The 23,837-nt window shown below is 41.5% G+C and overlaps 1 long non-coding RNA gene across 1 annotated transcript; it reads right to left on the bottom strand.

The window, feature by feature from the left end:
* Nucleotides 1-2,234: 2,234 nt before the first annotated feature.
* BC048602 (cDNA sequence BC048602) lies at nucleotides 2,235-23,760 on the bottom strand. The gene is made up of 3 exons (NR_045280.1): nucleotides 23,605-23,760; nucleotides 3,974-4,194; nucleotides 2,235-2,588 (listed from the first exon to the last, which is right to left on the bottom strand). It is a non-coding gene; the product is annotated as a cDNA sequence BC048602 (long non-coding RNA).
* Nucleotides 23,761-23,837: the final 77 nt, after the last annotated feature.

A 23,837-nucleotide genomic window follows, 5' to 3' on the forward strand; every position in this document is an offset into this window, starting at 1 on the left:
TCTGTTTGTACAGAATTAACTCTGTGACCTTTCCTACCCCTGCTCTCAAGATTCTGCCTGCCTTGACTTGGAAGATATGAGTACTTTAGGGCAGGGTTAACATGGACTGTCCCTAGAGGAAACCCCCCTAATCTTTGCTGCTTTTTCCATGCAGTCAGACTCACAGCCCCACCCACCCTTACATACTACAAGTGTCATAGCTCCACTGTACAGACATCAGCTGAAGTAGGAAAGAATGACCCTTGCTAGAACCAAGTTGCAAGCATGTTCTGGAGGTCCCACCACAGATATGTAGATTGATATAGGTTACTGTTGGTTTCCAATTATTCTAGTTAATTAAATAAGACTCATAAGTGAATCTGGAGGCCCAGAAGAGAAAGCCAAGAAGGCAGTTCCTCTTCCCATCCACACACCATTTCAAAAGTCAAGGTCAGTTCACATACAATGTATTTCCTTATTCCTTAATTTAACAAGTGTTTGTTGCGTGCTTTTCAGTTGCCAAACCTTATGGCGGTTGCCACTGCTTCTTGGTTTCATTTTTGCTATTGTTTTATTTATAAGGTCTTCCCTGCAGCTCAAGCTGGCCAAGAACTTACTTTGTAATCCAGACTGGCTTTGATCCTTCTATCTCTCCCTCCCAAGTGTTAGAAAAACAGGCACAAGCCACCACACTGCACTTTGCACTGGGTTTTATTATCTGTTTTTTGTCTTGATGAATCTAGGGGCACATTTTAGGAATCCTGACTACCTAACTATTTTAAAATCTATGTGATAGAGCTTAATTTAATAGCTATTAAATCCACTGACCATCTAGGCTCAGGCAGGACTATACTTTGTCATTTGACTTGAAACATTCTTCATCATTCCAGGTGAAATTCTGAATACTTACTTCCTCTCCAATCTCTGAGGTTTTTGTTTTTTTTTTGTTTTTTTTTTCCTCCTCTATGCACAAGTGTGCAGGAAATGCATCTGTGTGAGACACTCTCATAAGACACTGTAAGGACAAGGCACATCTTGTGTCTTAGGAAATAGATTTTTTTTTTTTGAGTTCAGGGAAGACTCATTATTTATGTTTTAGATTAGTCCGTGTTTCCTTACACCCTCGATCATAGTTAACTTATGAATCAATTGCCTTGGCTAAAGGTTCAGAGGAGGAAAGATCACCAGTCATAGCCACAGTGTAGAAAAAAATCAACGAACCGCAGTTACAAATGATGATTGAGCTGCAACTGTAGAATCTTCTCATCTGTGAGAGATGAAAAACCATTTCTGAACACTAATTACATTGTAACCAGTTGCCTGGGAGGACTTCTGAGTGAGTTTTAGATGCTCTGGCTGGCACTTAGTTAGAAATGTAGGTGGTTGGTAGCATAAGCACTTTACTACTGAGGTAATTAGTATTATTATTTTGCTATATATCACTGTATACGAGAAAAACTTCACAAGACCTAACTCTGAGACAACTATATATTTTAAAGGTCAGCAAATTTGGAGTCTAAAATTATAAATGGCTCCAACTATCTCACTGATAAAATAAAACAACACTGGGAATTTCTCAAGTTCATTTTTTTTTTAGATTTTAGTATGAACATTTAAGCTTCTTCTTAAATATTTACTTGGGCACCTCTGTCTCAACTCTGGATGGACAGGCAGCTCCAGGGAGGTTCTTGGGAAACAGAAGACTGTCAACATGGTGACAACACATCTGGAATTAACACTGTGTAGAAACCACAGAACATCGTAAGATGAGATGAGTAGGGATATGAGCTGCTCTTCTTATCACCATATAATTTCAATATTATTGTAATAAGGAAAGGGAACAGAATACGAAACAATGTGTACATTGCAAACACTTGTGTGTTGTGCGGGATTACTTGCACTTACATTTTCCAGTGTTGAGACTGTATTTCTCAATTTTTCCCTTCTAACATGTCACTTGACATTGATAGCTACCACTGATGACAGCAGTGAGCAATAAAGGGGGGTGGAGATGCAGAATGAGTCAGCGCTGATGACCTGAGATAATTCAAGTTCATTCTTGTTTCTTTTCTTCTTTTTATTACTTATTGCCTGCACCCCTACACAAATTACCTTATTATCTAAGCTATGTGACTTTTCTTTCTTGAAATGACCCCAAGTGAAAATTGATAGTTTAAAAAAAAAAAAACATTGCAAGTAACCTTAAAAGCCGCCCCCCCACACACACACACAAATAGGTAAATTATACCATATCTGTTATGATGATTTTTAATGAAAGAAACAGAAAAATCTAACAAATCTTCAACAATAGAAGACTCTTCTATTTCATCAGATGTTTTAAGATGGGGTCTCGGGTTTTGTAATGTACTGAAGTGGCAAGATCATCTTGGTCCCAGCTGTACCTGTATTTCTGTTCTTCCATTTTTTCTAGGTAGATTGGGGCTCCCTTCATGTCCACAAGATGGCTGCAGCAGCTCCAAGCACCAGTCCATTGTGTTCTCACCAAATTCCAGAGGCAGAAAAAGAGGTGATCTCTTGATTGTGTTGCTGTTTTAAAACTGAAAGTGTCTCACACAATCTACCTGCAGACCTGCCTTGTCTCTTCTTGACTGAAAAAAATAAGCCATTTACCCTCAGTCAATCACAAATAAAAAGAACAAAATTATAGCAGCATTGACTACCTAGAAACCATGTTAGTTAGTCTTCCTTGAAGCCCAGGACTATAAGAAGAAGAAAGAGAAGGAGGAGGAGGAGGAAGAAGAAGAGGAGGAGGAAGAGGAGGAGAAGGAGGAGAGGGAGAAGAGGAAGAAGAAGAGGAAGAGGAAGAAGAAGAAGGAGGAGGAGGAGGAGGAGGAGGAGGAGGAGGAGGAGGAGGAGGAGGAGAAGAAGAAGAAGAAGAAGAAGAAGAAGAAGAAGAAGAAGAAGAAGAAGAAGAAGAAGAAGAAGAAGAAGAAGGTGGTCATTGTGAATAAGAGGTAGATGGTAGAAATAAACTGCTTGCCTTGCAAGTTTGAGCTCAAGCCACAGCATGCATTTTTAAAAGCCCCATGTGATAGAACCCACTTAAAATTCCAGTGCTGGAGAGGCAGAGAGAGACAGGTCTCAAAATACAAGGTAGACAATCCTAAGGAACAATTTCTGACATTGGCCTCTTACCTCTTACCTGTACTTGCATGATATCACACAAACACACACACACACACACACACACACACACACACACACACACACACACACACACACACACTGCCAACACCACCAGCAACAACAGCTAAAGCTTCCATTAATAATCTTATGGTAGGACCTGCTGATGTCAGACTCAGGGAATTGCTCACATATTCCTATTTATTCAGTGCCATAGATTTGCAGGAAACAGCAGAACTGCTAATAGCAGTGATTCCTTAGTAATGAGCTCAGGTTACATTCTTTTTCCTGTTTTAACTTTCCCTCAAAAATTACGTTTCTTTTTTGAAAGAAAAAAAATGTAATACACAGTATTTTAAAAATCCAAAAGAAAGCCTTGCTGTGCTGAATATGTTTTTTCCTCTTGATTTACTGCCTCTGACTCTGGCTTTTTCACAGCCTCTCCAGCCTCCTAACCCACTTTCTGCAGCTCATTACACCACACTTTCTACTCTCCTTCCCCTTCTTCCTTAATGTCCACTCAGAATTCCTTTTCCTATCCTGTAGGATTTCTTTATCCTGGGTCCTGTTTTCTCCCATTCAAGAGCTTCAGTCTTTGCAGCCCAGCATTATCCAAGGTGTCAACATTCAAGTATCCAAGGGCCTCTTTTTTTGAGCCCTCCCTAACCCCTTGGGTGAGTTGGAATTTCTGGTGATAAAGACTAAGGTCTCTATTTTAAACAAACACTTCAAGTAGTTCTTCTGTGTGTTGGAGCCGAGAGCTTCTGAGTTAGCCTTTGACACTACTGCTCTCTTTATCTTATCCGCCGGCCGTTTACTATGTGCTTATGGTAATAAACACAAAACAAACCTCTGCTTCTTTTCTTTACTCACTCACTGGCCTTGAAGTTGTTCAGTTTCTCTCTGCCCTGACTCCTGCCACTCTTCCAGTTTCTCTCCACTTTTTTATCCTTGCTGCCCCAAATGTTCATTTCTTCTTTTCCTATCTTTAGGCATTTTTGGCTTTGATTTCTTATTTCTTCATTCTTTGTCCTCATGATCTACACACACACAAAGGAGCAGGGTGCAATGCTTGAATAAAGGGGAGAACAAAGTAGTAATCACAGAGTAGAAATAACTTTGTTTTCAACGTGTTGGCTGAAATATCATTATTAATGCCTTTTTATTTTCCCTTCTGTATGAAGAATACTCATTGGCTATAGAAATAGTTCATATGCTGAAGTATGAGTGTGTGGTAGTTTTAAAGTGAGAACTAATTTAAATTACGCTTTAGATTTTTAAAAATGTTAACAGTACATTAAAACACCAGAGCAGGGGGCATTTGAGATATAGTTGTGGGGTTGTTAATTGACAAGTTTTTAACATAGTGTCTGTAAAATAAGAATTTATGTTATACAACTCGTAGTCACTCTTTAGCTTGAGGGGTTTATGCTTCTCAGTAAGAAATACATAAGTGTGACTTCAAACAAGTATTGTTGATGTCACAAAAAATAGAAAGTAAGAAACCACAGTAATTCCAAACCATCAACATTGTCGTTCAATTAAAAACAAGGGTGATCTGTACCTGGAACCCACAGAAGACCATTGGCCAAAAGTATTGCTTTCAGCTTAAAAAGTGCTTTTGTTTTTAGGTGATAAAAGCAATCACATTTATTGTAAAAAACAAAACAAAACACAACAAAAAACCTCATGTAGTGCAGATATATATTAAGGAAGTTTTAAATATCCACTGTTACCTCTGCCCTGCTAATGAGTCATCTCAATTCCATTCCTAAGAGACAAACCCTGTGAGAGCTTAACATGTCTTCACACATGTTTGCTATGCATAAACAGATTGTGTGTGCTTATGTGCGCGCGCACACACACACACACACACACACACATGCACGCACGTTATACTATTTTGTAATTTCCTTCCATTTCCTTCACAGACACATTTTTTAAGGTCAGAATACATAGATCTTGCCTCTAATATTATCAGGAGAAAACAAAACAAAACACTTAAGGATCTGAAGATTGCTTCGTAAGAATTTGCAACAAAGAAATAGGAAAACTAATTCTGTTGCAGACATTCTTTACAGAATGCCATCTTTAGCTGACAACTCTTCGGGATGGCACCTGAGTGAGCGCCTGAGGGCTTCTGAGGATTCTTCAGGGCGTGTCACATTATGATTCGCCTCAGTGTGCAGTGCTCTACCTCCCTGGCAAGAGCTGAAAGATACAGTTCTTAAATCCCTTGGTGACCCATTATCTATGGATCACTGACGAGATAGAATGTAATAGCTCCTGCCTCTTCACCAACATAAACTTCCCAGTGAAACTCAACTGCCCTACATCCTTTATCCAAATATGAAAACCAATGTAGGAAAAAAGAAAGTAAATTAAGCAGATAGATGATGCAAAGGCTTTTTTCTTCCTTATTTTGTTTAATTTTTATTGGGTAGGGAAACAGTAATGATTTAATTGTAGAGACCAAGACTAGGAAAGTTTTGGCATGATCTATATCTTCCAAGGGTTCACCTGAAATATGAGGCTCAATGAGTTGCATGAGTTGCACAAGCACTAGCATTTGAAACACCAGTTAAATGGAGAGACATCTTAAAAGAAGTATAGATTATATTCTAGATCAGAACCGATCACTTCCCATTCTCTTGGTCGAAACTAATCAGTGTTTTTCTGTCCTGACAGAGTTGAGTCACCAGGACTCGCAACTCTCAGGGGCTTGCTCGCAGGCCTCTGTAGTCTCCACGTGGCACTGTGTTTGCGACATCGGACACTGACAGTGTTGTGTTGTAAATAGTTCAATGTGATGACAGGACATGGCTATTGTTTTGTGAGGTTCTGATCTAGAGCCATCCAGACGTTCCTCACACTATAATAATTGCCTTTACTTCCAAAGGGATCCTGCTGCCTCTACCCATCAAAAGAAGAAAGATAATTTTTCTTTAAAAGATATCTGAAGCAAATGCAGATATTAGGATGAAAAAATAAACAATGGCAGTATTGTATTACATTTGACTGTATAGATTCTCATATGGTAGAAGATTTCATAATATCTCTCTGTCTCTTTCTCTCACTCTGTGTCTCTGTCTTTGTTTCTCTGTCTGTCTCTCTGTCTCCCTCTCTCTCAGGATCAAATCCAGGGTCTCCCACAATCTGGACAAGCATTCTACCATTGAACTATTCCTCCTACCTCATAACTGTGTGTGTGCATGTGCATGCCCATGTGCGTGTGCGTGCACACACACATTTCTAAAAGCTAAAGGTTGATTTCACATGTTTTCTTCAATATCTTCCACTTTATTTTTTGAAAATAGGTTTCTTACTAAATCTGAAGTTCACTGATTTTGCCATACTAGCTGGCCAGCAAGCCCTGGAGATGCTCCTGTCTCTACTTCCCCAGAACTGGGATAACAGGTCGATGCTGCCATCCCTGTTTTTGTTTGTTTGTTTGTTTGTTTGTTTGTTTTTGTTTTGTTTTTTGTTTTTTGTTTTTTGTTTTTTGTTTTTGGTGAGTTCTGGTGATCTAACCTCAAGTACTCAGGCCTGTGTAGCAAGCACATTTCTTGGGCCCCGAACTCACTTTCCAAAGAAGAACCAAACATCCAAACTGAGAAGGCTGTGGGCAAATGTTTGTTATTGGCTATGTAGTAAGAAATTATTCAATGATGTTAGTGATGTTAGAGACAATGTGTCTGTGCACCTCTAATTTATATTCTACTAGAAAGAAACTAGACAGAGGAGGAGAAAGAGGAGGAGGAGGAGGAGGAGGAGGAGGAGGAGGAGGAGGAGGAGGAGGAGGAGGAGAAAAATTAAATAGAACCACATAGAGAAATTTATTTTACCTAAGGAATAAAATTTTATTTTATATAAGGAGCAGAAAAGTTAAGTGATTTTTCCAAGATGCAAGCCATTTCTAGAACCTTCCCTTTCCTCCCTCCCCACATACTTCCATTGCCGTTCCCAGATACTCTCTCAATTAATATTGTTGTAATAGCATATGCTAGTTTGCTAAAACCTAATTAAATAGCTCTAAGTAACTTGACTATCCCGAACATGACATTAAATTTACACAATCTTCTTATTATTCACAATCTTCAGCATTATCTTCATTTTCTGGGTGAAGAAAAAGATGACCAGGGGAGGAGCAGTGGGGCTGAGGGACAGGGGAGGAGAAGTGGGGCTGAGGGACAGGGGAGGAGCAGTGGGGCTGAGGGACAGGGGAGGAGCAGTGGGGCTGAGGGACTTGTCTAAGCCTCTGTAGGTAATCAGACTGATAGATTCTAGATCAGAATTCAGAACTCTGATTAATTTAATGCAGATTCCCTCTAGTCTTCTTTTTCAGGCTAATGTGCCCCACATTTATACATCCTGCGAAGACAACAGTACTCTTGGCACTATAAGGAGAAGCATCTCAACACTAACATCTTGTCAGATAAGTTGACTGATTCTTTTCATTTTTTAAAGGTTGAAGATTCATTGGTTAAAACGCTTACTACAAGCTTTTGTTTATCCAAGTGTGCAAATTTTCCCCTCCAGATGAGCTCAAAGAATGTTCAGGGTAATTATTTCCCAACCTGGGAGTGCTCCAGTCAGAGATTTGCAGACAGGTTGCTGGTGGCTAGTCAGGAAAAGCAAGCGAATGCCTATAGCGAGCTAATCCACTCTGATGGTGTTGCGATATCACCTCCTTACAAGCTCTAGCATCACAAAGTTTCCATAATTGTCTGTCTTCACTTCTGTCTAGTAAAAAGGGGGTTCTCTATGTAGCCTGGGCTGCCCTAGAACTTGTTCTATAGACCAAGTTGGCCTTGAACTCATAGAGATCCACCTGCCTCAGCCTCCCAACTGCTGGGATTAAAGACCTGCACCACCACCACCTGGTGAAATAAAAATCTTAAAAACAAAATAACCCTTATTATCTGTGTGTGTAGACCAAAGGACAACTTACAGGATCCATGTCTGTCCTTCTGCCATGTGGGCCTCGGGGATTGAACTCAGGCCATCAGGCTTCTTGGCAAGCTCCTTTCCCTGCAGAGCCATCTTGCTCACCTATAATGAAGTTCTTATGGGAAAACATATTCCAAGGAGAATTTAAATGTATAGCTCCAAGATGCCTACCTCGGAGGCGGTCTGCAGAGTTCTCCTCTGCACTCCACAAGCCTGATTAGAAGTTGAGGTTGAGCATGTTCAATATGACTGGTACAGGAGCACTCCAGAATTACTCCTTATCTTCATTTTCCAAGTGAATTCTCTTTCTTTGGCTGACGTGTGAAGCTTGCCTTCTAAGGCTTCTCCAGCATTATTATTAAGAACATCTGTAAGAAGCATCAGGATGAAGTGTTGAATTTCACCCATTTGGATTTCATTAACGTGTCTATAGTTGTCAAGCATTTAGAAAGTCAAGACACTAAGAGTTTGGGGTTTGACCCAAAGGAAATTGGTCTTCATTTTAAGGCTAAACAGGAGAGATAAATGAGCCAAGTTTTGGTTGTTGTTTTTTGTTTTGTTTTGTTTTGTTTTTGTTTTCTTTTAGAGAGAGAGAGAGAGTAGAGAGAGAGAGAGAGAGAGAGAGAGGAGAGAGAGAGAGATGGATTAAAACAATTATTCCTTCCAGTTATAGGCTCTGAGAATGGAAACTTCAGCAAGCATACGTCTTATTGGTAAGTCTTTCTTCTTGCCAAAACAAATGTGGTTTTATTTGCAGATGTTCATGGACCAGAGATTGTGGACCTTGGTGGATCCTTGGGGTGGCTTCAGAGAGCCCATATCTGTGAAACCTTAAGCCAATGTCACATACATATAAATATGTATGAGGTTTCGTTTCTTTTGTTTTTCAATTTTTGTTTTTCTGGAGAGAAGGAGCTATACCTTTCATCAGATTTTTAGAGTTGGCTGTGATTCAAAAGAGGTTAGGGCCTTTCTTGACAGCTCTGTAGGTAAAGGCACGTGCTGCTCAGCCGGATGCCCTGAGTGCGATCCCTGGAATCTGTGTGGTGGACAACAACCGCTGAGGGTGTTCTCTGACCTCCACACTTGTGCCATGACACATATTATACCTGCACATACACATGAACACACACCCAAAATAAGTAAACAGATATAATAAAAGTATTTTAAAAAGCCAAACTCCAGAAATGTTAAGAAATGTTGGTTTATTTTTTATTATATATTTTCAAATTTTCAGAACAAGTTTTAAAATTCCCCTTTTATTAAGAAAGCACAATGCATATAAAATTTAAAATCCTATCATAATATAATTATTTAAAAATATTTTGGTAATTCATGCAATTTCAACTATGAGATTAAGTTTACCTGAGCACAGACTCTGATCTAGCCTGATTTAATGAAAATAATCTGTCTGTTTCTTTGCTCTGGAAGGAGCAGTTTGGAAAAATAGTGGAAATTCAGGTCAAAGCAGCACAAAATGGACAGAGCCATTTAAAAGGTTTCCTCCATTACATTCTGATTATAAGAGGGTTTTTGTTTGGCTTTAAATAAATCAGTTATGTTCTAATTATGCTACAGTGGCATGAATTAACTTTCATTGTGACTTTCTGTGTGAAACAGCAGCTCTGTTTGCCACAGATCAGCAAGTGACATAAATTTGGGTGTGGAAAAGTCTCCGTGTATTTTTAGGTTCGGTAACATATACATAATTAATGGCCACCAATTTGTGCAACCTGTGTGTGTGTGTGTGTGTGTGTGTGTGTGTAACAAATACAATCAAAGTGGAGGACTTGGGAGGAGGGAACTGGAGAAAGGAAGTGCGGAACTGCTATAATTCCATTTCAATTAAAAACACTTTGAAAAGAAAATAAAACTTTGGACATTTGGTCAAATTTTTAAAGTCATATTTTAAATTCAAATATAACATTCATTTTCTGCATGTGACTTTTAACAACCTGTTTTGACAGGATCCTATAATTATATCTAGTTTTAAAAATGAATGATGTAGTTTATACTGAGCTAGCAATGTTTTTTGTTTGTTTGTTTGTTTGTTTGTTTGTTTTTGATGTGATTTTCCTGGTGAATCATGCACTTTGGCTGCACAGATGAGAAACACAGGGTGGATCTTTGGTTAATAGGCTACCGGCCACTTGTCTTTTCACAAAGAACAATGTATAGGTTATGTGCCCCCTGGAGCTAGCTCAGGCACCAGCGACCTTGTTTCATCTTTGTTCCCTGGGCGGCAGGCCTTCCTTAGCCACCTTCTTGAATTTCACGTGCTTTCAGTCAGTTCTCGGCTTATTGTATGTGAGCCTGGCTTGTCTCCAAATTAACTTGGCTGGTCTTTCCATCTTTCCTATCCTTTCTTAAAAGCTCTTGATATCCACCAAACCAAACTTGGATGACATTCTCGCGCCTCTAACATGTATTTACTGTACGTCAGGAACTTTTATTTACGATGTTTCCCAAGGGTCTGTATTCTTTCCTAATGCTTTGCCTTTCTCTCTGACTTGCCCCAAAATATTTTCTTCTTCCCAATCTGTTCTTAAAAACATACTTGAATTTTTATACTAACAAAACACGGACTCTCACAGAGCTGCTAATTTGTTTTTATGTTCCCCACCCCCCTGACATCCCCCCCCCGCCCTGTTCTTTAATTCCAGTTTCTATTTAAATAAGATTACAGATTATGGTATAAATTTCTTTTCTCAATAAAGCCAGTACAACAACTCAGATGACAGTGAAACAGATGAAAAAGAATAAAATCAGTGAATTTATATAAAATATTGTGCTTAGACACTTATTGTTTCTGGCCCATGTTCTGTTTTGCTTTCCTGGTTCTCTGAAGCCTTCTTGTAAACTAATAACCAAATCCTCTCTGCTAACTCACTATCCTAGAACTACACAAATGCAAAGCATAGGTGTACAGGAAATGCTTACAGAATTAACTAGAACTGAAGTAGTCACTCAGCGCACATGCACAAGGCACAGGACTGAACAGCTGAACAATGTCTATAGCTAACTAAGGAGCCAAGCTGAGGCTTGAAAATTTTTATTCTTTTTTGTTTTTGTTTGGTTGATTTTTTTCTCGTTATTTATTTATTTATTTTTGAGACAGAGTTTCTATGTGCTCTTGGCTGTCCTGGAACTCACTCTATATCAGGCTGGACTCAAACTCATAGAGATTCACCTGCCTCTGCCTCCTGAGTGCTGGGATTAAAGGTGTGCACTATCGCCACCTGTAAAAATTTTTATTCTTTGATATTAGAAATAACCAAATGACAGAGCTGGAAAGTATCAGGTTAAACGTTCAATTTTCAGTCCTTTGAGAACCATTATCAGACAACTGTTGAAATCTGGTTTTGTGAGTAACATAATAACTCCCAATCACCTTTCCTTTTGAGGCTCTCAAAGTTATGCTGACCAAGGAGTAAATAATTTATTCCCATACAAGTCTTACTTTGGGAAGTAGAGGAAAGTTTTTAAAGTCTCTTCTAAAACACATTTGCAATAGTGTAGGTAGTTGGAGATGATTCAGCAGCCAGGCGTGGTGATCTGCCTGTAATCTCAGTTTAAGATCAATCCAGGTGACATAGCAACATTCACACATACACAGCAATGTATTATTTCTAAGGAGGGTTTTTGTCTTTATTGTTTGTTTTGTTTACTTCACTCCAATCTCACCTCCATTTCAGGTCTTTAGAAGCAATGCATACGAAAACAAGACTTACCAAGGAAAGTACAGGGTGGAGCTGGGGAGTCCGGCAACATGTTGGGATCTTTATTGTGTTTCAAGACAAAATAGAATAGTTTTTGTGGGAAGCCACATGTGCCGTTGCAGAGTGGCACTGACTACTGCTGGCCACCACGCATAAGTATGGACAAACAACCAATGTGTACATATGCAGTAAAGTTTTTTGCAAAGACACTGCCTGGCCCAGGCATGATAATGAGGCTTTGAGAGTATAACCAATCAGATGTGAGACATGCAAATGAGGTATGATAATGAAGCTCTGTGAGGTACAGAGAGAGAGAGAGTAGCCAATCAGATGAGGAACATGCAAATGAGGCCTAGTGCATAACCAATCCGGGTGTGAGACACGCCTCTCCTAGGCCTATAAAAGCAGCACCAGTTCTGGGCTCGGGTCTCTTCGCCTCTGCAATCAAGCTCTCCCAATAAACGTGTGCAGAAGGATCCTGTTGCAGCGTTGTTCTTCCTGGCCAGTCGAGTGCGCGCAAGAGTTTTCACTTGGGAGGAGCTCAGGAAATATCTTTGTCCACCTCTTGCACAGTATTAGTACCAGAAGGAACTTTGTCTAGTTTGTGAAGCTCTAGTACCAGAATTCCGAATGTTAGAAAGTGTAGCATCTTTCTACATGCTGACTGCCAGCTGAACCAGCACCATTTGTTAAAAATGCTGTCTTTTTTCCACTGGATGGTTTTAGTTCCTTTGTCAAAGATCAAGTGACCATATGTGTGTGGGTTCATTTGCAGGTCTTCAATTCAATTGATCTTCTTGCCTGTCTCTGTACCAATACCATGCAGTTTTTAATCACTATTGCTCTATAGTACAGCTTGAGGTCAGGGATGGTGATTCCCCAAGAAGTTCTATTGTTGAGAAAAGTTTTTGCTATCCTGGGTTTTTTGTTATTCCAAATGAATTTGCAAATTGCTCTTTCTAACTCTGTGAAGAATTGATTTGGAATTTTAATGGGGATTGCATTGAATCTGCAGATTGCTTTAAACAAGATGGCCATTTTTCTATATTGATCCTGCCAATCCATGAGCCTGGGAGATCTTTCCATCTTCTGAGATCTTCTTTAATTTCTTTCTTCAGAGACTTGAAGTTCTTATTATACAGTTCTTTCACTTGCTTGGTTAGAGTCACATTAATGTTTGTAATATTATTTGTGGCTATTGTGAAGGGTGTCATTTCCCTAATTTTTTTTCAGCCTGTTTATCCTTTGAGTAGAATAAGATTACTGATTTGTTTGAGTTAATTTTATATCCAACCACTTTGCTGAAGTTGTTTATCAGCTTTAGAAGTTCTCTGGTGGAGTTTTTAGGGTCACTTATGTATACTATCATATCATCTGCAAATAGTGATATTTTCACTTCTTCCTTTCCAATTTGTATCCCCTTGATCTCCTTTTGTTGTCTAATTGCTCTAGCTTGGACTTCAAGTACTATATTGAATAGGTAGGGAGAGAGTGGGCAGCCTTGTCTAGTCCCTGATTTTAGTGGGATTGCTTCCAGTTTCTCTTTATTTAGTTTGATGTTGGCTGCCTGTTTGCTGTATATTGCTTTTACTATGTTTAGGTATGGGCCTTGAATTCCCGATCTTTCCAAGACTTTTTACCATGAAGGGAACAAAATATTCATGGAAGCAATTATGGAGACAAAGTATAGAGCAGAGACTGAAGGAAAGGCCATTCAGAGACTGCCCAACCTAGGGATTTATCCCATATACAGTCACCAAAACCCGACACTAATGTGGATGCCAAGAAATGCTTGCTGACAGGAGCCTGATATAGCTGTCTCCTGAGAGGCCCTGCCAGAGCCTTACAAATGCAGAGGTGGATGCTCGTAGCCAACCATTGGACTGAGCATGGGGTCCCAGTGGAGGAGTTAGAGAAAGGACTGAAGGAGCTGAAGGGGTTTGCAATCCCATAGGAAGAACAACAATATCAACCAAACAGACCCCTGACCCAGAGTTGCCAGGGACTAAGCCGCCAACCAAGGAGTACACAGGGCTCTAGCTGCATATGTAGCAGAGGATGGCCTTGTCATGCATCAATGGGAGGAGAGGTCCTTGGTCTTAGGAATGCGCGATAGATGCTCCAGTGTAGGGGAGTTGAGGGTGGGGAGGCAGGAGTGGGTGGGGGGAAGAACACCTTCATAGAAGCAGGGGGAGGTAGAATGAGATAAGGGGTTTCTGGGAGGAGGGGAAACCAGGAAAGAGGATAACAGTTTAAATGTAAATAGAGAAAATATCCAATAAGAAAAGAAAGAAAGTGTAGCATCATTTGGTCAAATGCCACCTGCCAGAGCCTTCCAGTGTGGTCCAATCCTGCCCTCTAATCTCACTAAGGCAACTGGGGAGAGCTGGGAGAGAATCCATCTTATAAAAGCAGATGAAACATTTGGGTTGGATGCCATAAATTTTGCAGAGTCTTTGAGCAACCAACTCATGATGTCACCAAGCCCTCAGCAAATGGCATTGCTTCTTCTCTTTTGGATTCTAGACTTGGACGTTTTCATCTTTTTTTTTTTTTTTTAAATCCAAATATGCCAGTGTATTTAGCAAGTTTTCAGTCTTCCTGGGAGATCTGCCAACAATAAGCAATAAGTCAACATTAGCACACCTAATGGGAGGAGAGAGAAGGAATTAGAAGCTCATGCTTTATTTCCTTCTTTGGTGGTGTGGTTGAAAGGAGGATTAATTAACCGGCTTGAGCTGAAAGCCTTACCGGGTATGAAGCTCATAAGTCCTTCACCTCAGCTGACTGAATGATCCAGTGGTGGACACTCAGGCTGTCAAGAGGACTTTGATTTGCCTAATAGCCAAGCTGATAGCAGCCTCCTCCACCTCTAATGAGACTCCATTGTCCTCACCTGGCAAGTTCTAACTTGTGCTCCCACCTTGACTCAGAAGGGTCTAAAGCACATGATAGTGTGTCAACGGGCAAAGCCACAGCTTCATTAAGCAACAGAAGAGAGAAGGAAAAAAAAAAAAAGAGGAAAGCTTATACTGTGATAGCTCCCAAAGCAGGGCTCTGAGCACCCACACCTGGCTGGCCTTTGGGTGACACGTCCTCATCCTCTTAATCATCCGAATAATAACTTCCAAAAACCTAAAAAAAAAGAGTCACCCTGGTACCAAGCCTGAGATAATGTGTATCAGCTTTGATCACATGCTCTGGGTTTGGGGAAATGGATTATTACAACCTGAGTACCATCCTCAGCTCTTCCCTGGAAGCACTTTTCTTAAACGTTGCTTTTGATCATATTTTTAAGACATAATTAAGGATTCCTTTTCCCTAGTCATGTTTTCTCTCTTGAGCCTTATGGAAACAATCGGATGGAATTATTCAGATATGGTTCCACTTGCAGGAGCTCGTGGTAATGATTAAGGTTGCCGGGATGAAACAATATGCCATAGGTGTTTGCCTAGTGGGTGTGTCAACAGGAGGGATGTCCTTTCTGTCCATCCACACCCTACAGTCCTATCAGGAACCCTAGGGTCTGTCTGTATCCAGGATATGTTCCTCTGATTGAAATTATGGTTTTTTTTTTTCAATACTTCTTACTCAATAGTAAATATTTTAGCATCATTGTGCATTAGGCACTGTCCAAACATATCTGAGAGACAAATAAGGAAAAAGGAACCCATGGATACATTTTGGTGCAGGTATTTGTAGGCTTCCAAAGAAGTATGTAGAAGTTTCCTGTGTCGATGAGGGTAGAGAGCAGGGTGAAGGAGCACTCACAGGCTTTGAGGGGAGGACTAAGAGCATGGTGACAGAGCTTTAAACGCATCCCTCCAGCAGAGCTATTCTACTTTGGTAGAGATCAAACATTGATAGCAGTGAAACATTATCTATAGAATAGAAGACTTTTTAAACACTTTGAAAATGTGGACTTGGTCATCAAAACACATGAACCATACATTAACAGCTAATGTCTCTGCAAAGTCTAATAATAAAAACACATGACTCACAAAGTATAACCCAAAATTTCCTATATTGCTCTGACCATAATTCTGCTCCATTGAAAAGACCTATTGCCATCCTGGTATGAGCAAAACCCAAAGAGGCTAATTTTCCATGAAAATGTTTTTTGTTTGTTTCTGTCTTTATTTAGTTTAAAGTCAATGAAATAAATTCTAATGACATTTCAGATTTGCCTTGTCTTATGGATAGCTATCACCATAAAAATGATTAATAGAGATGGCTTTTAGAACCATCAAAGCAGGCAATGTCTTAGAAGTCTCTTGCTAAATGAAGTCTGCTACCCTAAAATGCTGCACAGGAAGCTGAATGTGGTGAGGTGTATCATTTACCCCAGCACCCAGGATGCTGAGACAGGAGGATTATGAGTTTGATGGCAGCCTGGATTGTACACAGGAGTTCACAGTGGGGCCATAGGCTATACAATAGGAATCTGTCTTAGGAAAACAAAAACACAACAAAACCCTTCCCCAAACTGACAGATTCTTCACTGTATAAGTGAATGGCCTGAAGCCCTGGGGTAGAATATGATGTTGCATTCCTTGAAACAAGTATGAAGAAAAACTTTAAAGAACTGCCATGATCAAAAGTCTCCATACTTTGAAATCCCTAATCATATTAGAGGATTAATAACACATCACTGAACACTACCAATCATTTATTTATTTCTGTCTCCTTAGGTCTTTTGATTTTGATAATACAAATATTGTATGTATGGTGGCAGCGGTGGGGGGCCAGCGGGGGGAGGCTTCTGATCCATTCTCCAAGGTCTTTCTCCTACCTTCAGTCTGGGAGGTTCCTTTTATTATGTTTTCTTGCTGAACTTAGACTCTTGTCAGTTTTTGGCTTTTCCCAAACCCATCTTTCTCAGTGACTTCTGAGTAGAAGCCTACTGGTTATAAAAGACTGAGAAATCTTTAGCAGGAATGTAGGGGGATACAGGTCAGAGAATACATAGTAGCAAATACACAGAATGAATGAGTTGACAGCTCTAACATAAGCAAGCGGTAAGGCTACTTACTGCCTAGCCCAGTCCCCCTTGCAGTCTTTGATAATCTCATAGGGTTTCTCTGTGTGTCCCTGGCTGTCTTGGAACTAGCCTTTGTAGATCAATTTGGCCTTGTACTCAGAGATCTACTTGCTTCTGTCTCTCAAGTGCTGGGGTCGAAGGCCTATGCCACCATGCTAGGCCTTTATTGTAACCACTTTAATATACAGACATGTATACATCTCCTAAGATCATATGGAATACTTTATAGAAACACAATTGCATTTGTTTAAACACTATAGCTGCTGGGTCCAGCAGCAAGCCTCAAATTCCATCTACTCATGAAGCTAAGTCAGGAGAACTACAAGTTCAAGGCCAGCTTGGGCAACTTTGTAAAACCTGTGTCATAAAGCAAAAGGGGCCACACTGGTAGAGTACTGGAGCAGCAGGCTCAAAACCCTAGGGCCAATCATGCTAGTACCATCCTTTAAAGAGTCAGCATCAGACAGAAGATAGAGAAATGGCTCAGCTACTAAGAGCATTCAGAGCACTGCAGAGAACCTGAGTTCTGTTACTAGCTCCCTGTCAGGTGGCTCACAATCACCTGCAACTTTGACACCATCTTCTGGCCTCCTCGGACTGTACATATATGTCATACATTCATACACACAGTTATACATGTATATAAATAAAAACAAACATTTAAAAATTGTAGTTTGTCTTAGTCAGGGTTTCTATTCCTGCACAAACATCATGATCAAGAAGCAAGTTGGGAAGGAAAGGGTTTATTCAGCTTACACTTCCACATTGCTGTTCATCACCAAAGGAAGTCAGGACTGGAACTCAATCAGGTCAGGAAGCAGGAGCTGATGTAGAGGCTATGGAGGGATGTTCCTTACTGGCTTGCTCAGCCTGCTCTCTTATAGAATCAAGACTACCAGCCCAGGGATGGCACCACCCACAAGGGGCCTTTCCCCCTTGATCACTAATTGAGAAAATGCCCCACAGCTGGATCTCATGGAGGTACTTCCCCAACTGAAGCTCCTTTCTCTGTGATAACTCCAGCCTGTGTCAAGTTGACACAAAACCAGCCAGTACATAGTTGTAGGTAGGCATGGCCATTACTAGAGATAACTACCAGTCTCATGTAATCCAAACAACAATCCTCAAAAGCAGGTTCTATCAAATCCCATTTTGCAGAACTTGAAACTGAGGCTCAGAGAGATCAAGCACTTGTACACATACCATAGTCACTGGGAGGTTTCGCCTAATTCTTGAACCCTGGTCGAATTACTTAGTGTTTTAGAACTACAGTTTTCCACTTGAAAACACTGAGCTTCTGGGGTTGCTAGATTCTAAGAACATGGGGGACTCAATGAATAATGTGTGCGTAGGTTGGGGAGGGGTATAGGTCCAATATGCACTTAGCAGCTCAAGATCATAAATCTCATGTCCATCACTGGGGCAGGGCAAGCCACTGGTTAGCGTATAATCTGTATCTCCTATATGCTGCTTGTTCGTACATTTTCTTTCTATTGTCGTGGCCATTGTTTCTTAATGTCCTTCTAAGGTTCTTTTGCCTTTGATGGTCTATTAGATTTGCTCTTTGGTGTGTGTGTGTGTGTGTGTGTGTGTGTGTGTGTGTAAGAGATCAAAGTCAGCTGTCGTCCTCAGCAACTCTCCCACTTTGAGACAGGGTGTCTCACCAACCTTGGAGTTCATTTGATGTAGCTAGCCTGGGTGGCCAGCAAGTTCCAGGAGTCCATTTGTCTCTGACCCCCAGTACTGGGCTTGTCAATGCACATGACCATGCCTGGGCAGTCCCTGGAGTGCAGGGAATCCATGCTTGAAAATTACCCATTTTTCCAACTGAACCATCTCCCTGGCCCCTTTAAACTTGTTCATTAGCATTCTTTTTCCCCCCTTTGGTTTTTTTAGTCAAGGTCTCTCTTCATAGCCTTGACTTTCCTAAAACTCACTCTGTAGACCAGGCTGTTCTTAAACCCACAGAAATCTGCCTGCCCCTGTCTCTCAAGTAATGGGATTAAAGGCACACACTGCTATGCCTGGGCTATTTAATATTCTTGACTACATTGATGGTTTCAATGTTGCTGAGCTCAGATTCCATTGACTCCACAGTTGTCCATTCCTTTGGCCTCTCTATTTGCATGTCTTACAGACACACCAAAGTGTATGTTCCAAACTGAACAAAAGAACATGCTGTTCTTTGGTTCCAGTACCAGCTCCTCTCTCAGTAAGTGGCACCTCTGAGTCCAAATACCTAAGCCTGGGAATCTTTCTCCACTCATCCTTACCCAGTTCTCATCCCATCAGTCAGCAGGGCTCTTCATTATCTCTGGTGTCAGTCCCTCCCGCTTCCCTTGTAATCTCTGAATTTCATTTCCATAGCCACTATCTCCACCCAAACTTCAGACTCTCGTCACTTCTATCTGGCACCATCGCTATAATCTTCTAACTGGTTTTCCCTATAATCCAGCCAGTCTTCCTACACGCCCTCAATGTTGTCAAAAATGTTCTTTCTAAAAAGCAAAGCAGGTCGTGTGTTTCCCACTTAAAATCTTCCAAGGGTTCTCCTCAGCCTTCAGTATAAAGTTCCAGTGGGTTCCATCAGACTCATCCAGTTTCTTCCAGCTTCTATTCACCCACTTCCCACTCTGCCTGCTCATGTGTTTCTGCTGTAGAGGATTGCTAGCATGTCTCCAAAGGGAGCTGCTTCTAGCCTCGGACCTTTCTACAGGTTGTAGATCTTCCTCTGCCTCCAACTACCCCTTTCATTTCTTCCTTTAAAGCTCGGCTTAAGGGTCACTCCCGGAAAGAGCTTTTCCTTGGTCCTGACTCTAGGTTCTCATGACACTCATGTATTGCTTTGTGAAAACACTTCACACTATTCATTTTCATCAGCTCTTAAACTCAATATCAAAGTTTATCCCATAGTGTGTTCTACGGCCCCCCACAGTGAGCACTTGCTCACATTGGAGCCAGTGCTGCATAAAACAGAGTTAGTTAAAGGGGTAGATTCTGAAACAACTATTTAAAAACTTTTGACCATGGTGTCTACAGCTATGAAGCTAAAGGAACGGTGGAGCCCTGAGTTAAGGGGGCAAGCTGTTTCTCTCTTCTCTGGGCTCTCTTATCTACTTTTCTTATGGTCGATGAAAGGAGACTCAGTGCCAGTCTAGATAAGACAGTGTGATTGGAACTGATCAAAAGAGCAGGCTTCTTTCCTCCTACAAAATTGAGTGACAGCATTCCTGCATAAACTTGAACTAGGGGCCTGGGTCTAAAGGGTTCTTATTTACGTCATTAAGAAAGCTCTTTTCTATGCTATTATTCATATCTGCTTTCTTTTCCCCAGACTTCACTTAGTGTTTTTTTTTTTTTTTTTTGGTTTTTCGAGACAGGGTTTCTCTGTATAGCCCTGGCTGTCCTGGAGCTCACTTTGTAGACCAGGCTGGCCTCGAACTCAGAAATCCGCCTGCCTCTGCCTCCCGAGTGCTGGGATTAAAGGCGTGCGCCACCACGCCCGGCTTCACTTAGTGTTTTATTTAAATTATTTCTTAAAATTTTAAAGACTTAAAAAGAAAAAAAAGGGGGGGGGCAACAAAATCAAGCTAGTAGAATCTTTTAGCTAGTAAGCTTTCCTGCTTTGAGAAAAGATCTCCAAATAAGAAAAGATTTTAGCTTATCCAACAGCTTTAGTTGGTACATGATGAAAGCTAGTAACTTGCTTAAACCCTCTTAGCTGAGAGGAAGGATTGTGTATTTTTACTCCAAATCCTACCAAGTTCTGGTGCTTGCCGTCTTCTTAGAGACTCTGAGCTAATTAACCTTCAGCCAATACATTGTCTATGCAAGGGCATATAGTAGCAGATGCAACTTAATTACCTATATCTGTAACTATCTCCCAAGAGCAGAAAGAGAAACAGGACTGGTCTGTGGTTAGGGCTCGGCTGTGGTCCCTGATAGAGCAGCAGAACTTGCCAGTGGACCTCAGACTGGCTGGTCCGACCCACTGGACCTCTGTGAGTTCAGGCAGAGGCAGGGGCACAGCGGTGGGCTACGCGATGGCTCGATAAGATTATCAGCGGAGCCACTTCACAGCTCTAGATATCTGGAACCACAGATGCATAGACCAGGCAGGTCTGGATTTTTGCCGAATTCTCCATAAGCCTGGCTTGTGGCCAGCCTGTAGCCTCCTCACTCTGATATGACACCTGTCCCTGAGTGCCCCTGACTGCCATTGGTACCAGGCAGGCCCACACACTATCTTTGACCTTCCTAACGAATGGATGGGCTTCTCTTACAATCAACAAACCTAGCGAAGGACTTCCCCTCGACCCATGTAGAAAACTTAGTGTGGAGATTTCTTTTGAGTGTCCACTCGGTACTCATGTAGCACGTCTAGTATACCTGAGGCTATTCTGCACTGAACAGGTAGAAGATGAAATTAGCCTTAGGCTTAAGATATCTTATTTCAAATGAACTAAGAAATAATTAGTTTTGAAGGTGGTGACCACTTAACCAAATGCAAGTGGAGAACTTTAGGATGCAGAAAGAGGGGAGAAAGCAATCACGCAGTAAAGGTTAGAGCATGTGGAGCAGAAAGGTGAAGTGAAGAGAGAGCCTGGAGGAGAAACAGCTCCAAGAAGAGGGAAATGGGGGAAGACAAGGCAGAGGACTGGGTAGAGGTGTGGGGTGGGGTGGGGTGCAAAAGACAGAGTGGGGGTGCGGGAGAGTGGGCAGGAAAAGAGCAGGTTACAGGGCCTCTCCTAGGAAAGTCTCACAAGTCCCCAACACAGCTCTCCCAAGACCCCAAACCTCTCGGCTACACCCACACTCCTGTGAGTCCTCAGCTCTCCCACCAGCCAGCCCTGGATGAGCGCCTGGACCCCAGCACTCCCGCGTGGGGTCACGGAGGGTGGGGAGGGGGGAGGGGCGGACAGAGGCGGGCAGGAAACGGAGAGTGGGGCGCGCTGCCGGAGGTGGGCAGGGTGGGAGTGCGGGAGGCCCGGTGAGACGTGACAGCCCACGCATATGGGTGACCCAGGGGGCAGGCGCGAGCCGAGGCCCCGCTCTCCCTTTCCTAGAGCTGCAGTGCTGCGGCCTACGCTCCCACGCGTGCTCACGGCCGCGGTGGCGCTACGGAGACGGCTCGCCTGTCCCCGGCCTCCTAGACGGCGAGAGGCCCTTAAGGCGTCTGCGCTTCCGACCGGCAGGAGGCGTTGCAGGGACGAATTCGCAGCCGGGATGCGAAAGGGCGACAGAGTCCTGGATCCTGTAGAAGAAAGCTTGCTGCTGCTCTTAGCAGCGAGATCCCACTTTGGGGTACCTTCGAGTGTTTGGTGTCTTTACATCTCCTCCTTCCCCTCCCAGATTGGAATGTCAGTTCAAAATTGAAAAGTAAAAGTGAAAATTTCAGGTTTGCGGACCTCGCATTTTAAAAGGAAGTGGAAAGGCTGGACTCTCAGTTCTTGGCTACTAATAAAGGTAATAGACTTCATTAAAAATCCTTCAGGCTCTGGAACAAAATGTCTATTAAGATTTGGCATAATTTGTTGAAATAAGGATTTTTACAATACATTTTTTTTGTTTACTGCTGAGAGATCACATGTCAGTAACCTAGGAACCAGGCAAAGTCAATCCAATTTATAAATAAACTTTCAAAACATTTATAACAATACTGTTTATAATAATAGCCTTTATCAGACTATCAAAATTATATGATTGGGGTTTCGTTGAATCATTTGCTAATCTACTGTTAGAGAAATAATGCAAAGATGAAATGAATTATTTAATTTATTGCCATGCTTAAATGCAGGGCCAAATTCTAATGGAGACTAGTGTGTAAACTCTGATCAGAGATTAGAAGAAATCTCCAAATCTGATGTCTTGTGGCCAGTATAGAGCCCCCAGTCCTGTGTAAATCATGGGTCCGCCTCAGTTATATGTGGTCTAGCCTCAGAGGGATAGGTTTCCCATTAAAGCAAACAGAGCCAGAGTTCGGTTTTCAAAGTGATTTGTGTCATTTTGAACAATTATTTGGCAGTGATTATAAATGACAGAATTCATGGGACATGAAGAAACCTGTCATCTGTTAATGTTTACTCTAATGTGTACGTGCATAATTCCCTAGCATAGCTTCCATTTCAAAGAAAATTCCCAGTGGCCCTATTGCAGCATGATTTGGAGATAATGTTGTTCTGGCCAAAATTAACCACGTCAGGACCTCAAAACATTAAACTTAAGATCTGTATGATTAGGGTTTTTTTTTTTTTTTTTTTTTTTTTTTTTTTTTTTTGTGGGTGGGTCAATGGCTATGGTTCAAGCAGATGTTAACGAGTTAGGCATCTTCCCAGGCTCTGCTAAACACAAAGCTTCAACCCGGTATACATGTGTCTGGTAGTGGAAGTCTACTGATCCTGTCCCCCAAACAAGGATAAAGTAAAGCTAGGTTAAATAGGTCTTTCTCTTTGGTAAGGTTAGATTAGGTTAAATAGCTTAGGAAAATTACATTGGAAACTAAATCTATTTAGCAAATGACCTTAAATTTGTGTAGCATTATTTATGAACCTCACCAAGATCCGCAGTGAACTGTCTGAAGCAGATACCTTGTTTGTTTTACTAGCAGCAACATAAGGCTCACTCACAGCTCTAGTTTATATCTGAAGTATAGGACAGCGCCAGGGCACAGCCGCCAGATTTGGTGTCTTAGTTTGAGTTTTATTGCTGTGAAGAGACACCGCGATCACAGCAACTCTTATGAAGAAAAACATTTAATTGGGGCTGGCTTACAGTTTCAGAGGTTCAGTCCATTGTCATCATGTCAGGAAGCATGGCAGCCTGCAGGTAGACATGGTGCTAGAGAGGGGCTGAGAGACAGGAAGAGGCAGTGAGCCACTAGGTCTGACTTCAGCTTCTGAGGCCTCCAAGCCCACCCCTTAGTGAAGCACTTCCTCCAATAGGGCAACACTTACGTCCACAGGGCCACGCCTCCTAACAGTGCCACTTCCTGTGGGCATATGAGA

Source organism: Mus musculus, chromosome 15 (genome assembly GCF_000001635.26).
Source record: "Mus musculus strain C57BL/6J chromosome 15, GRCm38.p6 C57BL/6J".
Lineage (NCBI taxonomy): Eukaryota > Metazoa > Chordata > Mammalia > Rodentia > Muridae > Mus > Mus musculus.